Here is a 19,553-nt window from a genome sequence, read left to right on the forward strand (position 1 = left end):
TAGATGACAATTTGCTTTGAATGATTGCAATAGATTTCCTAAACTGCTCATCTAACTTGGACTCATCAAACCCTTGTGGGTAATGAATTTTTGGCTCATATGGTGGTGATATGTGAGGCTTATCACTTTCTACTACAACTTTCTCACTTTGTGGCTTTTCACTCTCTACCTCAACCTCAATTTTCTTGGTTTCCACAACGGGGTCTTCTAATTGCTTACCATCCCTAGGTGTAATAGCATTTATCGGGCTTTTGGGGTTGGTTTCAGTTTGACTCGGGAAGACTCCGGAGGGCTGTGGCGTATCAAAGCTTCTCTCGAAGTCAGTGAGTGTATCGCTCCAACAACCACACCTATTCTCATGGGTGATTGCCTTTGGGACCCTTGAAGATCGAAACTTTATATGTCTCAAGGTTTGCTAGACTATTCTCATGTTTCGCAAACCTTGTCTAAATTCACTTGTTCGAATATCAAAGCTCCGCGTTCGCTTTATGAATTGATATTTAAGATGATGAATTAACGATTATCAAACCCTCCGCGTTCGCTTTCACAGTTTGATAATAGTTAATTCATGTTAAAGCGGTGAATTTAGATTAGGAATTAAGGTAACATATAATTAGGGTTTAAGGCTTGGATTGATTCGGATTACGTCATTAGACTTATCCAACAATCCCAAGACGAAGAAGTCTACTCACTAACGTTCATTGTAGACAAAGAAGAGAAGAAGAAGAACGTAAAATAAAAGAACAATAGAATAAAAGTGAACTTTTATTCAAAGAAACAATTGTCACATATTATTTCCAAGAACAAAAGATGAATATTTGTGATGGAGAGATACTCTATTTATAGCTTTACAATTGACTTAAAATCTAAACAACTATAAGGGCATTTCGGTAAAACTAAAAACAGGGTAACTTGGCCTTCAAGCAAAAGCAGCAAAAGCAGTCCTGGGAGGTGGCACGGCCGTGCCAAGCTTCTGACTTGGGGGCTTTATATTTTTGTTCCGAATCTTTCGTATTTTTGCTCCAAATCAGCTCCAGACTCCTTTCTTTTGCTCCAAGACACATTCGTTCCTGAAATATAAAATATGCAATTGAAGTAAAATAGTTCAAAAAGGAAATAATATTTAAATAAAATAAAACTAAATCTAATTAAAACGGAACTAAATAACGCATAAAAATAGACTAAATATAGACTCATCAATGTTTTAAATATTCATTGTCAACTTAATAAATGAGTTAATTGAAGAAGTTTTCATCACAAGTAAACAAAGGTCATCCGTCAATCAGGGGCAAACAATATTGTTAATGCCATATTACAGACAACACCTATCAATTATGTGTCCAAAAAAGAAGATATGAGTGTCTGCAAAGTCAAAGAACCGTAACTCTTATTTCTCTTTTCAAGTCTCAGAAAGTTTGTTCCCTCAACAATTAAATTCTCCTGCACTATAATTTTTAAAGTCACCAGTCGAGATCAACCTTAAGTATACTAAATTGAGATACAAGTGTAACTGATCAACAAAGTTTCGACTTTCTAGACCGTAATAATATGATAATAATGCATTTGGTCAACATAAAATCAAAATAGCATAACTAACCTTGAATAAGCACAACTTGCTTAAAGAGAAGAGTTGAAAAATCCACCAGAAAGCTTATCTTGTCATATAAATTTGTAATTAGGGGTTAGCTGCTAAACATATAGTCTGCAATAGTAACAATAAAAGAAGATGATCAAATATCCCCCTTAAAACAAAATGTATGAAACATATTTAGATTTACGAAAAGCTAGAAGTGCAGATACTTAATGCAAAAGCCATATTTGAAGCAACAACATTTCAGTGTTTGGCTTTCTAATAACATAAACTAAGTACAAAACAAAGCAATATGACAATCACAATAGAAACTTCTTAATGCAAGATGACATACTCGGTTAATGACTGTGGCTTTTGATGATCCACTCTGGAGGCAGCTAGAACCAGTTGTAATATTCAGGATAATCAGACAAAGGCCAAAGCTGGCCATCTTGACCCATGAAAAAAATAGTCATTATATGTTCCATATCCGTATGATCGTAGAAGAAGACATCATCAATAAAGATTATACAGTTCCCTTCGGAAACACACAAATCCGAGGCTGAAGCAGAAAAGGAATATTCTAACCCTATGAACAAAACCCTATCTCCTAAATTCTCGATCTCCAACTAGTTCCTCTCCTTTTCATCAAGTCTGAAAACATCAACTGTTAAATCATGATCACTAATGCCCACTAACAGCAGATCGCCCTCGCTCTCCACTAAGAATCTCATGTTCCCATGATCAACCAAAGGTTCAGCTACTAACTCAACATTTTGGTTCTCCTCCGGTCCAATTGTAATTGTCTTGCCAGTTCCATCAACAGCTGCGTAAATCTTCTATATAAACACGCAGATGTAATCAACATAATCTGAGAAGTCGTCTGGGAACAAGAAATGTTTTTCATCGATGCAACGGAGAAGTAACATAAAGGGAGGAGAATATTTCTTCTTAGTAAGAGCGAGAGGTTTCTTCCCATTGCAAGTGAGAACAATGACAGCTTCAGGTAGTATGAAATCAGATGAAGAGGGTTTTGAATCTTCTTCGACAAGGAACTGATATCCCAAATGGAAGACGGAGAGTTTGTTGAAATCGAGCACGTCGAATGGGAAATCAAAAGAGAGAAGTTCAAATTGGGATAGTACAACATACTTCGGGAGAATGGCGTGTTAGGCTTACTTAATTATGTTATGTACTATAATTGTCCGATTTGAACAGAGATTAATTAAAACTAGAAATTACCTTCTATCGTTTTGTATTGTTTTACATGCATATATTGTTTTCTATTGTCGTAAGCAAATGACATGTTATTCAAATGGAAAAAGGTTGGTTTGTGTTTTGGAGAACTATGATGAGAGGTGTTGTTGCTATTCAGGTGCAAACTAGAACACAACACCAGTTAACGGTCATTGGTTCATTTAGCTAACAACACTTAATTATCATTGGAAGTGGATATTTTGGTAGTTACTGGGTGCTAAAGAGCAATTTTTGAAGTTAGACAAATAAAACAAAAAATTCTTTAGGGAGAATAGAATTAGAAAAAGTTAGACCAAAGAAAAAAAGAAAAAAAATCTCATAAACAGAGACTAAAGTCAAATATTATATATAATTTTAAATTATTAGATGGGATTATTATAAAATATACTCATAATTATCATTAAATGTTTTGAAAGATTATTTTTATAGGCAAATGTCTTGAATGATATGACAACTAATATATAATGAATTTGTTTTTGTGAAAGCAAATTGGGCTGACCTCCCGCTGCCGTAACCCTTGCTGTCCCCAATCTCCTCTCTTTGAGATGTAGCGCCCCTCCCTGGTGGTGCGATGAGCGGCGCTGGCCCTCCGCACCACCCCTCTTCCTGACCTGGCGTTGATGTCGCTGATGGTTTCGGAGGAGTTTGTGCAGTTTGCAGTTTACTTGGTATCTGCGATCTGCTCATGAAACCCTTAGGGGTCTGTTTCATAAACTTCTGCTCCCTAATGGTGGTGGTCGTTGGTTTTGTTGGTGTTCAAGGAATGGGTGTTGTTGCTGCGATTTTGTGGTGGTGGTGGTTACACCGCCGCAATTCCAATCAAAGCTTCAATCCCCACGGTGGTGCCGTCGTCGCCGTCAAGGTGATGGAGAGAGGCAATGGAAATTGATGGAAAGAGCCCGACGGTGAAGGGGTTATCGGTGATGAAATTGACTCTTTGCCACACACAACAGTGGTGCTGAAGTCACAGGAATGTTGGTGCAAGCATCACGCCTGTCTGCATCTGTTTAGATGGACACAAAGTACTGGTGTGCGGGGTCTGTTGGGCTCGAAAGGGCTGATAATACCTGCTGTGTTATGTTACAGGGGCTGTTGGTACATGAATCTTGTCCGTGTTGGCGGTTGATTCAAACACCATTCCTAAAAAGGATAGGCTCATGCTTGTCTCTGATTAATTGGTTCGTTCAATTCATTTTGTTGAGTAGATGAGTCAAATAAGACGTTTTCCTCTCCGGCGGCAAGCTTCAGCTCGGATTCCCAGCCTACCGTCGTCATCCTCAAGGTTGTCGTCGTTCTTCAAGGTCTGATAAGGGACGCGCTGTGGTGTTGATCCGGATGTTTCTGGATGGTGGTTGCGACTCTAGGCTATAGCTTTCAGTATCTTCCCCACGCCGTAAGGAGAGTTTTATTTGGCATGTACTTTGGGGCTCGAAAGAGTGTTTATCTTGCTGTGCTTTGCAGGGAGAGGATGGTACGTGGATCTGCTCCGTGTTGACAGTTGGTCCATTCACCGTGGTCTAGACCTCTACTTAAGAGGATGTTATAATCCACTTGTGTCGTTCTTATTTTTCATATTCCCCGTTTGGGTAGACCTCCGTTTGTGGATAAACTGGTCAGGTTTATGTCCCCCAGTTTTTTATGTATTTTTTTCACTTTTTTTTAATAATATATTTATGAGCATCTGACAGATTGAAGTTGGGTACCAACTTAGTTGGGAGCCACTTTTTTATGTCATTTGCTCTGGCCTTATCAAAAAAAAAAATATATAGTGTGACATAAGTCGTAAATATTCTTTAACTGGAGGTAAGTTTCTACGAAAATATTTTACACAGTTGTGTACGGAGGATACCTTTAGTTACAAAAGAATATTGATTTCAACGAATCACTGATGAAAAAGATATTATAAAAGCATCCATACATAAAACAGATACTTATTTTTAATCTATGTATGTAAATTGAATGTATAAGGGGAAAACCCCACCACTAAGCATATGTAGATCTTGAAATAGTTTTATTGAACTTATAAGATAATTTTGGAATACATAATAACCTTTATTTTATTTATTTTTTATTTTACAAACAAGTGCATTGATTATGAAATTGATAACATTCACTAGGATACCTACAACACCCACATTTTTTTGGACAAATTTTGTAATTGCTTTGTGAACAACAACTACAATCCATCACTCCCTCTACTGATTTCAAGCATACATCTAATTCTGCATACACAAACAATAGATGAATATAAGAACAAAGATTTATGCAATGTACAAAAATAAAATACAAATGATAAAATGATTGAAGTAAAAAATCATGTATAGATTTATAGAAATTTCACTCATATAGATTTATAGAAATTTCACTCATTTGTTTTAGACCTGATGTAAAGATGAGGAAAGCCAAAAATAACACCAAATTAAGAATTGAGTTCCTTGTGGTGTCCATGTTGTTCATAAAATAGATACTCTTCAATGGTTTATATTGGTAAAGGTGAGAACATCTGAACAATTTTTTAATCATAAATTGATAGGATAATTAAAATAATGAGCACTCACTGACTCGTTGACTCACCTAGTTCTAGAAGCAAAGATGACTCACCTTGATCTAGAAGGATCTAATATAGGGAGTACTATTGAGTATGCTAGGATGCATTTGTCTTATTGTGGGTGTGCATTTACCTATATAAGCATTGCATGACCTTATAATGAAGAAATGAAGAATTTCAGTCTTATCTTTGGTTTCTTAGATAGGCGTAGTTAGAGTAAATTAATATAAATAAATTATTCAAGATTTTATTTATAATATTTTTAAACATGTATCTAGTCATATTTTTTTTTCTAGATTGTATGATTTGTCATAAGTAATTACTTTTGTCTATCCAAGAACATGTCGCACCACACTTGTATGTGTTAAAATGCTCATCTCTTTTCCTAAAGCACCCATTTGCAATATACGATCAAAAGCATACATAAAATCTAGGTTGGATTTACCCACCACATTTATCTCTCCAAAGCCATACCTCCATGCAATCCCTCAAAATTACTTGAACTACTCCCTACATGGCCATTTAGACCCCCCCCCCCCCCCCCCCCCCCCCCCCCCCCCATCTCCCTCCCTTTAGAAAGATATTTCTCCTAATGGTATACTCTGAATTAAGCCTTCTAAATCCTCCCAAAACTTAACTTTAATATGTTATTCAAACCCTATCCGAGGTTTATAAGCCCTAATAACATTAAAATGTCTTGTTCCACTACAAATTTTAGGGCTATGATTTGATCTTCTATCCATTTTACATCCATAATATCTTTCTTCCAGTCTTTATCCATAATAATGTCTACCCCATTTTTCGATCTAACTTTTTCAGCGTACCAAAACTTAAAACATGAACTTTCTAATTCTTTTGTCTTCTCACCCAGACACCTACCCACTTGGCTTCTTGCAGGCACATAAATTAATCTTTCTCCTAGTCGCAGTGTCCACTATTTCTATAGATTTTCTTATAAGAGTGTCTATATTTCAAGTTCCAAAACGAATAAATATATGCAGGGCGCGGATGTTCGAACCCTAAACACCCCACATATTCACCTTAAAGGTAAATTTCTCTAACCACTAGACTATTTGACGAAAAAAACTTATTGACGACCCATGTCTGTCTTTCTATGAGTTTATAAAATAACTTTTATGGTAACTAATGAATTGTTTCTTTTTTCACTTTTAAAAATGGAAAAAAAAGGACAATCATTTTATTAATAAATATACATAATTATTTAAAAGAAATTTGGAAAAAAAATTGTGAATAAATCAGAGCAAACTAAATAAATAAGGTCCCAATTAACGCATCAAATAACCATTTATAATCCTAATTAGTAAAAAGGTGTAGTAAATATTTTGATATTATTGTCTTTATCAACATGAAATGAATAGTCCTGTATTTTTGGATTACAATGAAAAAAACTAATTAAAAAATTTTTGATGACAGGAAAATAATAAGTTATGATAAAAATTATTTTAATACTGTAAGTATATAAAAAATTAAATTAAAATAGAAATACTACGAAGATCCTTTTATAGAATTGGCCTCTAAGGCATAGAAAAAAATTATCGAAGGAAGTTCAGTTATATATAATATCAAGTCATGACCACTAACTTATATATGTTTTCAAATATATTTTCCTTAACATTTGCGATTATTTTATTCGCTAATTTATACATTCAATTCACTTATCGTATTTCTTATTATCGAATAATATAGTAATTAGTTTATTGCACTTGTCTTTCTCGGCACGAAATGAATCATTTCAAAGCTGAGTAGGATACATATAAAGTTACCAAAATTTTCATTAATATTTTTAAAGCATATACTATATATGAATACGTACTGATCCACAGTTATCGCTCCCAATTCAGCAATCATAATCCTAATTGGGAAATAACTTAGTGAATATACTATATATAATTGTCTTTCTCAACACGAAATGAATAATGTCGTAATTCTGAACTAACTACTTGTAAAAATAAATCATTACAAATCTGTTTTAGATGCAAAAAAAATTAAAACAGTCATGTTGATAATGGTGATATAAATAATTTCCTTAAGAAATTATTTTCAAATTAAAATTCCAAAAATAAAATAAAAAATTAAAGTTAAATTACTAGGACATATTCTATGTTACTAAGAATAAAACATCTTTTTAAGATGAGTCATCATTATAGAAAACCAAATTTAAACTACAAATTTGAGGCATTTTTTTCTTCCAATTATAGGTCCAACGCTACTGTTAGGCCAATCTTCTTCTTTTGTATTTTTGAATATATCTTGTATAGTAGAAGATATATTCAAAGGTAAAAAAAAGAAGTAGTTCTAGTGTGTGATAGCCAAATTCATTTACTATGTTATCCTTTTGTCTGAGCAATCATTGATCAATGAGATAGCAGAATTTCACCATTTGAAATGAGAGAACATCCTGCAACTAAACTTATAGAAATTTACATCCAAGAACCGGTCAGCTCGTTAGTTGGTTTAGTTTTGATTCTACCTTAGTATTATTGAACCAGATGGAACTGTAGTCGCATGCTTCATCTCGTTCTTATTATTTAATTTTTTAAATTTTTTTTTGGTGTATGGTTAGTCATGGTTCGATTGAATCATGACTAACTGCATCACAAAATAAAATAATGATTTAATTGTTTTTGTCATTATAATTAGGAGACTTTATCTTATAAATCAAGTATTGCAATAAATTAATGAGATTGAGGAAAGAAGAACAAGGAACAATGGAGCAAACTAGTATTATTCATTCAATTTTATTTTTTTTCACCTACAACGGGGCAATACAAGAAACTGGAAAATAAAGAAATACAAGACATTGAATTAAAGAATTGGATTTAAACCAAGAAATAAATACAAGATTGGGGTCCTATGAGACATCAGCACATGCAACAAACCTTACGCTCCGACACTAATAATGAATTAAAAAATAAAAATAATGAAAGTAATCACATGTGTCGGTGCCCGGTGTCGGACACCGACACATGTCAAACACCAGACACATTCAATCTGAAGTGTCAGTGCTACGCAGCTTGTATCTATCTAATTTTGAAGAGCAGGATAATCATGTGATGGAGCAGCTGGTTGAGAATGATTTAGGACATCATACAGAAAAAGCAAGTTGAAAACTCCATGTTGTCTCAGCCAAGCAGTCAGTACTTCTCCAGGAGACACCAATCTTCCCAAATTATTCTCATAAATTCTGAAGGGTGACCCCATGCCATTTAGGAGTGCTTCAACAACCTTTTTCAAAGTTCCATCTCCCAGCACTTTACTGTGCTTGCTCCAACCAGTTAAAATGCTGCATAACAAATAAAATGAAATTGTGATTAACAATTTAATCATCTTATTAATCAAATTAAATGAAAAAAATATAAAATTCATAGGTTGTAAAGATCCATACTTCACAAACTTAGGTAGTTGAATGCCTTGAAAAAGAGAACTATGCAGACTGAGCAACCATGAATGAACCATTGCACAAGCAGCACCACAAACTTTAGGGAAAAAGTAGTTCTCTTCCTCATCAATACAGGCAATGGGTTGTTGTAAACCTGTTTTCAAATACACATGATACATATGCAAAAAATCTAGCAAAACTTTTTGACCATCTAACTCTACCTCTACAACTGCCTTCTTAATTTTGAAATCCTTCTTAACCAAGTCAACAACATCCTCCAGATAATCCAACCATTCATCGTTCTTGTAGAACAGTAAACGTTTGAGCATCCCACTTTTATTATAGTTCATCAATGACTTGGAAATACCAGGATCAGAGGCATTTGATTTGTGTACATCTCCAGCCAACCTCATTTGTTTAACAACTACACTTGTTGGTGCCGAAACTCCAGTTAGATGTTGAACACATTGAGTGGCTCTCTTTCGCTTTTTATTTAATGCAACTCCATCCAATGATTTTGAGGGTTTTTCTTCCATTTTTATCTATTAGATGACTATCTATATACTCACGCTCAAATATACAAGCTCCGGTGCAACAATCAACTAAAACTCTAGACCTTAAGCAAGAAGAATATTTGGCAGTCCCTGTATAATTCAGACATTTAAGAATATTGAAATAGTAGAAATGACCATGTGCTCATCATATTAATTAATGTTGATACAATAATAAAGATATAGAGTTAGTCAATAAGAGCATTCCCTTGAGGGCAAAACAAGTAATTTGCAAAAAAATGTAAAGGTAAATTATTTCAACAGTACAAACATAACATAATGGAATATAACATTAAAGCAGAGTTTGAAGGTTGCTTTAGCATCATAGTGTTGAATGTACTAGAAATTCACATGTATGCCAAATGTGGACATATTTAGTAAACTCGTAGTCATAAAATATATTGTAGTGGCCTTAGATGGCATCGAGATTCCAACAAAACAAATATATTTCTACAAATCTTCCTTAGGTCCCTAAAAAGCCTTCAAAATAAGCACTTCATAAATTTTCTTAAAATTGATAAAGCTTGATCCATTTCTCACTCACTTATAAAAAGAGTTGTGCAAATAAAGTTTCAAACTTGCCCATATATGAGTATAATCTAAAGCTACCTCTGCGAAAAACTAGTATGGATTCTACTGAAATCCATCATCATTTTCACCATCTGGCATCCATGAAAGGATTAGGCATAAAAACGAAATTGATATTTACTAAATGGTGAAGCTAAATAATAAAAACCATAATTAAAACATGATGAAAACAGAAGAAGAAAAAATATTAAACACAGTAAACAAATTATGCTAAATTGACAATAGTAACAAAAAAATTATGCATGCTCAACACATGAGAAATTGCACATGCTCTCCTTGTAGGCAGATATGCTTATGGTAAAAGAATTTAACAATATAAAAGATCATAACTTTTTAAAAATAAAAATAAAAATAGTACTTGACCTAATCAAAATTTAAACCCAACAAGGTCTTGCATGCACCATTCCCCAATTCCAACTAAAGTGATTGTATCAATATTTTTCTCAAATTTAAATAAATAATTAAATATATTCACACCACTCTTCTAATTATTTTTGAGAAAAACTTTAAAGTATAAATGCATCATTAAAAATTAGTGATATCCCAACTATGTTGGCACCCAAGTAATCCAACAATCATCTATAACACCCGAAGAAGAAAAAAAAATATTCAAAACCATCTGTGAGTTTCGATATCACTTCAAACAACAAAATCATCCTTAAAAAAGTGATGAAAAACAAAAACTCAAATCAAACATAAAGAATAAAAAAAACTTAAATCCACTTAAACTAACTCATCAATTACACATTCAATCAAACAAAACAAACAAAAGCAATCTAAATTGAAATTATTCAAACTCAAAATAGAAAAAACAATTCATATAAATAATAAATAAAAAAATTAAGCAAAAACAAAAAGCATTGAAATTATACCTGAATGCAGAAACATATACAACAGCAGAAAACCAAACAATTTGAAAAGTAGTTTGTTCTAACTTTGAAATTGTGCATCTAATTAGGGGAGTTAGGGGTCCTTTTTATACTAATTCTGACCCAAAAAGATAAACTCTAAATTAACCCCTTAGGCGAATTGAGTATGTCAAAAACATGCCCCAAAATTTAAACATTAAAGATGCAATTTTTCCCTCTACGGAAAGGGTATGCAAATGGAAAACAGTTTTTGCTGAGTAAGCAAATAGTCATTGTTCATTGTATTAGTTCTATTTTTCAACAATTCACAAATCTGTCTGATCCTTCTAGAAAACAAATCATCCTATTTGTAGTTTGATTTTCAAAAGTTTGTTAAATCATAAAAAATCTTCTTTTAATATGAAATTCAAGTATGAATATTTTTTTAAAAATTCGGATTTCTTTCTTTAAAATAAATTAATTGTTATGGTAGTAGATATTTTAGTAATATTGAAGGTGACATCGACAATTATCGTGTAACGATTTTATTATAATACTTGTTTTGACTATGTATACTTGCTCACATTTTTTTATTAAAATGGTTTAAATTACTTTTACACTAACATCCATTAAAACATATTTTCAAATACTTATAAAATTTACTACCATAAAAATTTGTCATTATTTTAAAGTAACATGCATCTGAAAATTTAACAAAAAACCATACATGAATTTATGAAAAAATAAAAATAATTCATCACTTAACAAACAATTCAAATATCAAATTAAAAATAGGAAAAAGTGTACTCTATAAAGATAAAAGAGATATGAAAATTGGGGAATAGAAAACTAATACTCCCTCTATTCTTAAATACACGTTGTTGTTTGATCATGTGCATTGTTCACATGATATATTTTGACCATACTTTATTTAGTAATATATACAGACAAATGTTAATATATAAGATATTATTTGATTTGTCTCAATGCATATTTTTAAAATTTGGTCCCTGTTCTGGTTTTTAATGGGGCTGTAATGAGTACTTTTTGTGTATCATTTGGTGCCATTTTGTAGGAGTATTTATTTGTTTGCTTGGGTGAGTGCAAACTGCGTTGTTTGGAATGCAAAGTACATTAACAGTCGACTCAACAACTAGAAAAACCAGGGAACGGAGGAGTTAGATTTTCAGAGAACTCTTAGACCATCGAAAACCATTTAAGTGGTAGGGTGTTCATTTATAGTTGTTCTTGTTGTATATGTTGAAATGATGGATAATATTGCTTAAAAATTTGAATAGTGATTAATTTCTATGTATATTAATAGTAATTTTGAATATTTTCACTAAGTAATTTTTTGTTATTTAAGGAAGGGAGCATAGTTCACATGGATGCAAGGGAGCCTGGTTTGCCTATGGATGCAAGAGGAGGATTATCTAGTACTAGATATGTTTGATTATTTTTTTTTTAATGTTCATTTAGTATAGATTACATTTAGGCTACTGTTAATTTTGTATTGTATTATCATGCACATTTTATATTTGTAGTATAATTTTTTATAGCATTGATTATAATATTTTATGTAACTGGTTATATTTTAATGAATGTTTCAGTTTTGTGATTAATTTTTTTTTATTTTTATTTTAACAATTTGCGGGGGTTTTCAACCTCCACAACAAAACCCCCGCAGTTTATTCCGCAGGATACCAGCGGTTGCCCAAAACTCCAGCAAATAATTTGTGGGATTAGTATAAGCGGCGGTTTTGAAAACTCCCGCAAAACACTTTGTGCAGGTTTAAAACCCCCGCAATTCGTCAAAAAAAACCCCGCAATCCGTGCGCGTTTTTTGTAGTTCCGCTCTTTGTTTTTAGGCTTCCCCCACACTTAGGGGAAGCATTGTCCTCAATGATTCAAAAGAAAAGAAAATTAAAAGAGAATAAGAAGAAGAAGTAGAGGAGGAAGAAGAAGAAGGAGTAGAAGAAAGAGTAGGAGAAGGAGAGAAGAGGGAAGGGAAGAGAGGAAGAGGAAAGCTCACAATGTTTATTGAGGTCCATAAGGAGGACCTTGGAGTTGTAGGTGTTGCATCATCCGGTGGAGCATCTCATTTTTTTCTTGTGTTAAGCGGTTGCCCCTTTGAACATCGTTTCTTAGTCCGGAGATTTCAACACCTTGTCTTTGTTGCTCGGTGCTCATTCTTTCAACTTCATTGGGAATCCATGCCCATCTTTGATCTTCATTAAGCTCACCGGCTTCATGGCCATGGTGTTCCTCTTGGTGCAAGTTAGCACCTTCTCCTTCATCATGGTGCAAGTTAGCACCGTCTTCCTCATCATCATCACCAAGAACCTGCACATCATCATCATACAACAAATTTGCTTCCACCTAGGTGGTAGTCCGAGATGGGTTAGGCAGTAAAAACATGATTGACACATTTAGCTTGAGTTGGTAATGGAGTGGTGGACGATGTTTAATGAAATTCATAGCAATGAGGGTTTCCCTATTAAGCTTATTGTTTCCCTCAATTGGTTTGATCCCCTCATCCTCACCCACACCAAAACACCTAGCTATGTATGTAATGTTGCTAGCTTTGTTGGCTCTAGGGACATTGTTGTCAAGGCCAGTGATACGTTTTCAAAAGGCAGCTGGTTCATAGTTATCCGGTTTTAGGCTAGGATCCCAATGATCATGAATATACCCCTCATTGACAAAACCTAAGGCTTCACAAAAGTGCTCGAGTGACATATCATAATCAATATTCATTAACCGAAAAACAACTCTATGGTTAGATATATCAAAATCCAACTTATCTTTTGTAAAAACGATTGAGCTCAAAAATTCATAAGTGAAATTCTCATAACCCTGCATAGGTTCTAACATATCAGTCCAACCTAGCCTTCCTATCAGCCTATAAACATCATCTCTAAGCCCTAGCACATTCAAGTCATAAGAATCAGGATATCTAGAAGGATGTAGAGGTTTAGAAATAAGAATTTTATACCTGTCCCTTTGTGAGTTGTCCTTAAACTTGATCCCATGATTCTTGACTTGTGCCTTCTTCTTTGAGGGAGGTCCTCCTTGAGACCTTGCTTGTTCCTTACCACTTCTTCTTGAAGCCATTAGACCTTGACCTTGGGTTGACTTTGTGTGGTTTGGTTGAAGGTTAGGGTTTTGGAAGGTTTGTGGTGGAAAGGATTGGTTTAGGGTTGGGGTTGATGTTTGAGTAAGGTTTATGAGTTTGATGATGAATATTGGTGAAGAAATTGGGTTAGGGTTTAATGGTGTATGAATTTGATGTTTGGTTGGATGAAGGTTGGTTTTGATTGGTGGTTAAGTTTGGAATGATGAATTAGGATAATTTGGTTAAGAATTTGTTGGATTTGGTGGAGTTATGGAGGTTTGGAGGTTGGGGGTTAATGGAGTTTTTAGAGAGAAGTGAGTGAATGGGGAAGGAGAAGAAAATTTTTGAGGGTATGTGGTGCAGAAGCTTGGCACGGGCAGTGCCAACATTCTGCCATTTTTCTGGTTTTGGGTGGTTTTGGGTTGGCACGGCCGTGCCAACCATAGCACGGGCCGTGCCAGCTTTCTGGACATGGGGACTTCAAAAAATTTTACTTTTCTTGAATCATACTTGGACAATTACCTACAAAACACTTAAAACAAACAAAAGCAATTAAATGAGTGGGTTGCCTCCCACGAAGCGCTCCTTTAAAGTCATTAGCTTGACGATCAAAAGGTTTCTCTATCCGATACCTAATCTCTCACTAAGGGACAATGGCATCAAACTAATATTCTCCCCTAAATCACACGTTGTTCTTTCTATAGTCTTGGATCCTATGACATATGGTACGGAAAAACTATCTGGATCCTTAAGTTTAGATGACAATTTGCTTTGAATGATTGCAATAGATTTCCTAAACTGCTCATCTAACTTGGACTCATCAAACCCTTGTGGGTAATGAATTTTTGGCTCATATGGTGGTGATATGTGAGGCTTATCACTTTCTACTACAACTTTCTCACTTTGTGGCTTTTCACTCTCTACCTCAACCTCAATTTTCTTGGTTTCCACAACGGGGTCTTCTAATTGCTTACCATCCCTAGGTGTAATAGCATTTATCGGGCTTTTGGGGTTGGTTTCAGTTTGACTCAGGAAGACTCCGGAGGGCTGTGGCGTATCAAAGCTTCTCTCGAAGTCAGTGAGTGTATCGCTCCAACAACCACACCTATTCTCATGGGTGATTGCCTTTGGGACCCTTGAAGATCGAAACTTTATATGTCTCAAGGTTTGCTAGACTATTCTCATGTTTCGCAAACCTTGTCTAAATTCACTTGTTCGAATATCAAAGCTCCGCGTTCGCTTTATGAATTGATATTTAAGATGATGAATTAACGATTATCAAACCCTCCGCGTTCGCTTTCACAGTTTGATAATAGTTAATTCATGTTAAAGCGGTGAATTTAGATTAGGAATTAAGGTAACATATAATTAGGGTTTAAGGCTTGGATTGATTCGGATTACGTCATTAGACTTATCCAACAATCCCAAGACGAAGAAGTCTACTCACTAACGTTCATTGTAGACAAAGAAGAGAAGAAGAAGAACATAAAATAAAAGAACAATAGAATAAAAGTGAACTTTTATTCAAAGAAACAATTGTCACATATTATTTCCAAGAACAAAAGATGAATATTTGTGATGGAGAGATACTCTATTTATAGCTTTACAATTGACTTAAAATCTAAACAACTATAAGGGCATTTCGGTAAAACTAAAAACAGGGTAACTTGGCCTTCAAGCAAAAGCAGCAAAAGCAGTCCTGGGAGGTGGCACGGCCGTGCCAAGCTTCTGACTTGGGGGCTTTATATTTTTGTTCCGAATCTTTCGTATTTTTGCTCCAAATCAGCTCCAGACTCCTTTCTTTTGCTCCAAGACACATTCGTTCCTGAAATATAAAATATGCAATTGAAGTAAAATAGTTCAAAAAGGAAATAATATTTAAATAAAATAAAACTAAATCTAATTAAAACGGAACTAAATAACGCATAAAAATAGACTAAATATAGACTCATCAATGTTTTAAATATTCATTGTCAACTTAATAAATGAGTTAATTGAAGAAGTTTTCATCACAAGTAAACAAAGGTCATCCGTCAATCAGGGGCAAACAATATTGTTAATGCCATATTACAGACAACACCTATCAATTATGTGTCCAAAAAAGAAGATATGAGTGTCTGCAAAGTCAAAGAACCGTAACTCTTATTTCTCTTTTCAAGTCTCAGAAAGTTTGTTCCCTCAACAATTAAATTCTCCTGCACTATAATTTTTAAAGTCACCAGTCGAGATCAACCTTAAGTATACTAAATTGAGATACAAGTGTAACTGATCAACAAAGTTTCGACTTTCTAGACCGTAATAATATGATAATAATGCATTTGGTCAACATCAAATCAAAATAGCATAACTAACCTTGAATAAGCACAACTTGCTTAAAGAGAAGAGTTGAAAAATCCACCAGAAAGCTTATCTTGTCATATAAATTTGTAATTAGGGGTTAGCTGCTAAACATATAGTCTGCAATAGTAACAATAAAAGAAGATGATCAAATATCCCCCTTAAAACAAAATGTATGAAACATATTTAGATTTACGAAAAGCTAGAAGTGCAGATACTTAATGCAAAAGCCATATTTGAAGCAACAACATTTCAGTGTTTGGCTTTCTAATAACATAAACTAAGTACAAAACAAAGCAATATGACAATCACAATAGAAACTTCTTAATGCAAGATGACATACTCGGTTAATGACTGTGGCTTTTGATGATCCACTCTGGAGGCAGCTAGAACCAGTTGTAATATTCAGGATAATCAGACAAAGGCCAAAGCTGGCCATCTTGACCCATGAAAAAAATAGTCATTATATGTTCCATATCCGTATGATCGTAGAAGAAGACATCATCAATAAAGATTATACAGTTCCCTTCGGAAACACACAAATCCGAGGCTGAAGCAGAAAAGGAATATTCTAACCCTATGAACAAAACCCTATCTCCTAAATTCTCGATCTCCAACTAGTTCCTCTCCTTTTCATCAAGTCTGAAAACATCAACTGTTAAATCATGATCACTAATGCCCACTAACAGCAGATCGCCCTCGCTCTCCACTAAGAATCTCATGTTCCCATGATCAACCAAAGGTTCAGCTACTAACTCAACATTTTGGTTCTCCTTCGGTCGAATTGTAATTGTCTTGCCAGTTCCATCAACAGCTGCGTAAATCTTCTATATAAACACGCAGATGTAATCAACATAATCTGAGAAGTCGTCTGGGAACAAGAAATGTTTTTCATCGATGCAACGGAGAAGTAACATAAAGGGAGGAGAATATTTCTTCTTAGTAAGAGCGAGAGGTTTCTTCCCATTGCAAGTGAGAACAATGACAGCTTCAGGTAGTATGAAATCAGATGAAGAGGGTTTTGAATCTTCTTCGACAAGGAACTGATATCCCAAATGGAAGACGGAGAGTTTGTTGAAATCGAGCACGTCGAATGGGAAATCAAAAGAGAGAAGTTCAAATTGGGATAGTTTGGGTTTTCCATTTGAGGTTTGAGTAGTTTTGATCAGCCAAGGACGAAGATTAATTCGGGTTTGTCGTTCTTGTTCTTGTGTTGGTTTGATGAGGAAGAAACTGCTTTTGGAGAGGTGACAGAAGGAAATAGGTATGGCTTCATTGTTGATGATTTGGGATGGATGAAGAACGCCAATGGGAACAAACTGATCGGAGGCGAATGAGATCAATTTCAATGTCGATTCGTTGCGATATCAAATGGAGAAGTTCCCTTGGGAGTTCTTTCCAGTCTGCTTTCATTTTCAATGCCGCCATGGATGCTGATTCCGATTTTCTTCTTCCTGTTCTTGGTTTCTTTTTTTAGTAACTGTAACGATAAAATAAAAAACAGAACTGTATCAAATGAGGGCTGAAGAAGACGATGGATGAAGCCGGAATGGATAACAGGGATGAAGATGATTTGATTGGAGATTTTTAAAATAACAGAGATAGATAACATATGGGGTTTTAGGAGGTTGAAGGGATTCTAGAGTCTGTTGTATTCATTTTCTTCATCACATTTACCCTTAAATATATCAGTTATATTTCAAAAAGATGGTGAAAATAAAATAAAAAATTATATTAAAAGAAATAAAATGGAAAAATCATTAATATTTTTCTATTGATATTAATAATCATTAATATTTGTCTTAGCAATTGCTAGCAGTTGATAACAATGTTGTTGCTTAGTTTTTGAATCTATTTACCTTAAGCTCTATTTGCTAAAAATAGCAAATAGCTAGTAGATTATATGTCACGACCCAAAATACTAATCGTGATCAGCATACAGACTTATACATTTTAGTCCAGCAAGCCCAACAACCAAGCTCGACAAATGACAAATAAATAATTTACACATAACCCTTTTTCATCAAAATAATATTTATAGAAATTTTGACTCCTCTGTATTTTCAACGTTTCGTAGATCTGAATCATGTAAATAAACATGTTTTCATCAACCAGAAACTCAAAATGAGACATTTCTAGACTCCATATAGCTACATATACATTGACTGAAATATGTACTTAGACAAAAGAGCCATCCATCAAGGAGGCCTGCCAAAAAGTGACAATGTTGAACTTCGAATCTACTTGCAGCTTTCTACTCAGCTGATTGGGAATCTGAAGAAAAAAATAGAAAATGAAAGAGTAAGTCACAAGGACTTAGTGAGGAGACAACAACCACCACCAACTACAAGGGAAAGACACATGCGCACGAGTAATTAAGTTTCTGAAATCAAATGTTCATTTACAACCGTATAAAATTCTATTAATCCAAAATCAAATGAGAATATTTATGAATCCAATGTCGCCGAGGTAACAAATATGTGGCTCTTAGCTTGTTGAACCAAACTGTCATAAATTGAACTAAATTATTAGGGGAATTTTTATTACACCTTTTAAACTATGAGTTTATTCTTCTGGTATAATCTTACTACAAGCCATCTCTTATCTAACATTTGGAAGGAACATGAATATTTCTACTTTCAATTACTTTGTATCATTGTACGTTAAAATTAATATCATAAATAAGAATATTTCTAAATCCAATGTTGTAAAGAGGTGAAATTAAAATTATGCCTTTAGACAATATATTGCCGAAAATCATAATAAAAGTCTTTAAATAAAATATAGAAAACTCCATTTTAGTGAAAATAATCAAAATTGGTGAACCGAGAACTAGCTCTATCCCATTGATAGCTCTTTCCTACTAAGAGTGGCCTCTCTCTTAGTGGTAGGTCCATCTAATGGATAGCTCTTTTCTCTCGACTCAAAACAAAACATAAAACATTTTCAATAGGGAGTTTACCTCTCATTGATAGCCCTCTCCTCCCAATGGCAGCCTTTCCATAGGGGCAGCTCCATCTAACGGAGTAACTCTACCTAACCGAAATCACATACTAGGTGCACCTAGGTCGTCACAATTATAATCGTATTTCTCAAAACACATAGCTTTAAAACCATGACTCATAAAATATCAAACTTGTGTCAAATGCATACAATCAAATCCCAATTTGCAATTCTTTGCTTATAAGTCGTAGATAAAATCCAAATAAGAGATCATATTAAAATCGGTAACTTTAAACATGTATCAGAGACGAGAAAAATATTCGAAGGGTGTGTTCTAAATTCTAGTAAATACTTTAACATATAAAATCATAAAATTATCAATAATAACGATAATGA

At 34.1% G+C, this 19,553-nt stretch overlaps 2 pseudogenes; both read right to left on the bottom strand.

The window, feature by feature from the left end:
• Positions 1-1,929: 1,929 nt before the first annotated feature.
• On the bottom strand, positions 1,930-4,102 carry LOC146936626 (F-box protein At2g17036-like; annotated as a pseudogene).
• A 12,459-nt stretch (positions 4,103-16,561) lies between these two features.
• LOC146936627 (F-box protein At2g17036-like) lies at positions 16,562-17,642 on the bottom strand (annotated as a pseudogene).
• Positions 17,643-19,553: the final 1,911 nt, after the last annotated feature.

The sequence above is a fragment of the Medicago sativa genome, chromosome 3 (genome assembly GCF_051527215.1).
Source record: "Medicago sativa cultivar Bolivia chromosome 3, Bolivia_mono, whole genome shotgun sequence".
In the NCBI taxonomy this organism is placed as follows: domain Eukaryota; kingdom Viridiplantae; phylum Streptophyta; class Magnoliopsida; order Fabales; family Fabaceae; genus Medicago; species Medicago sativa.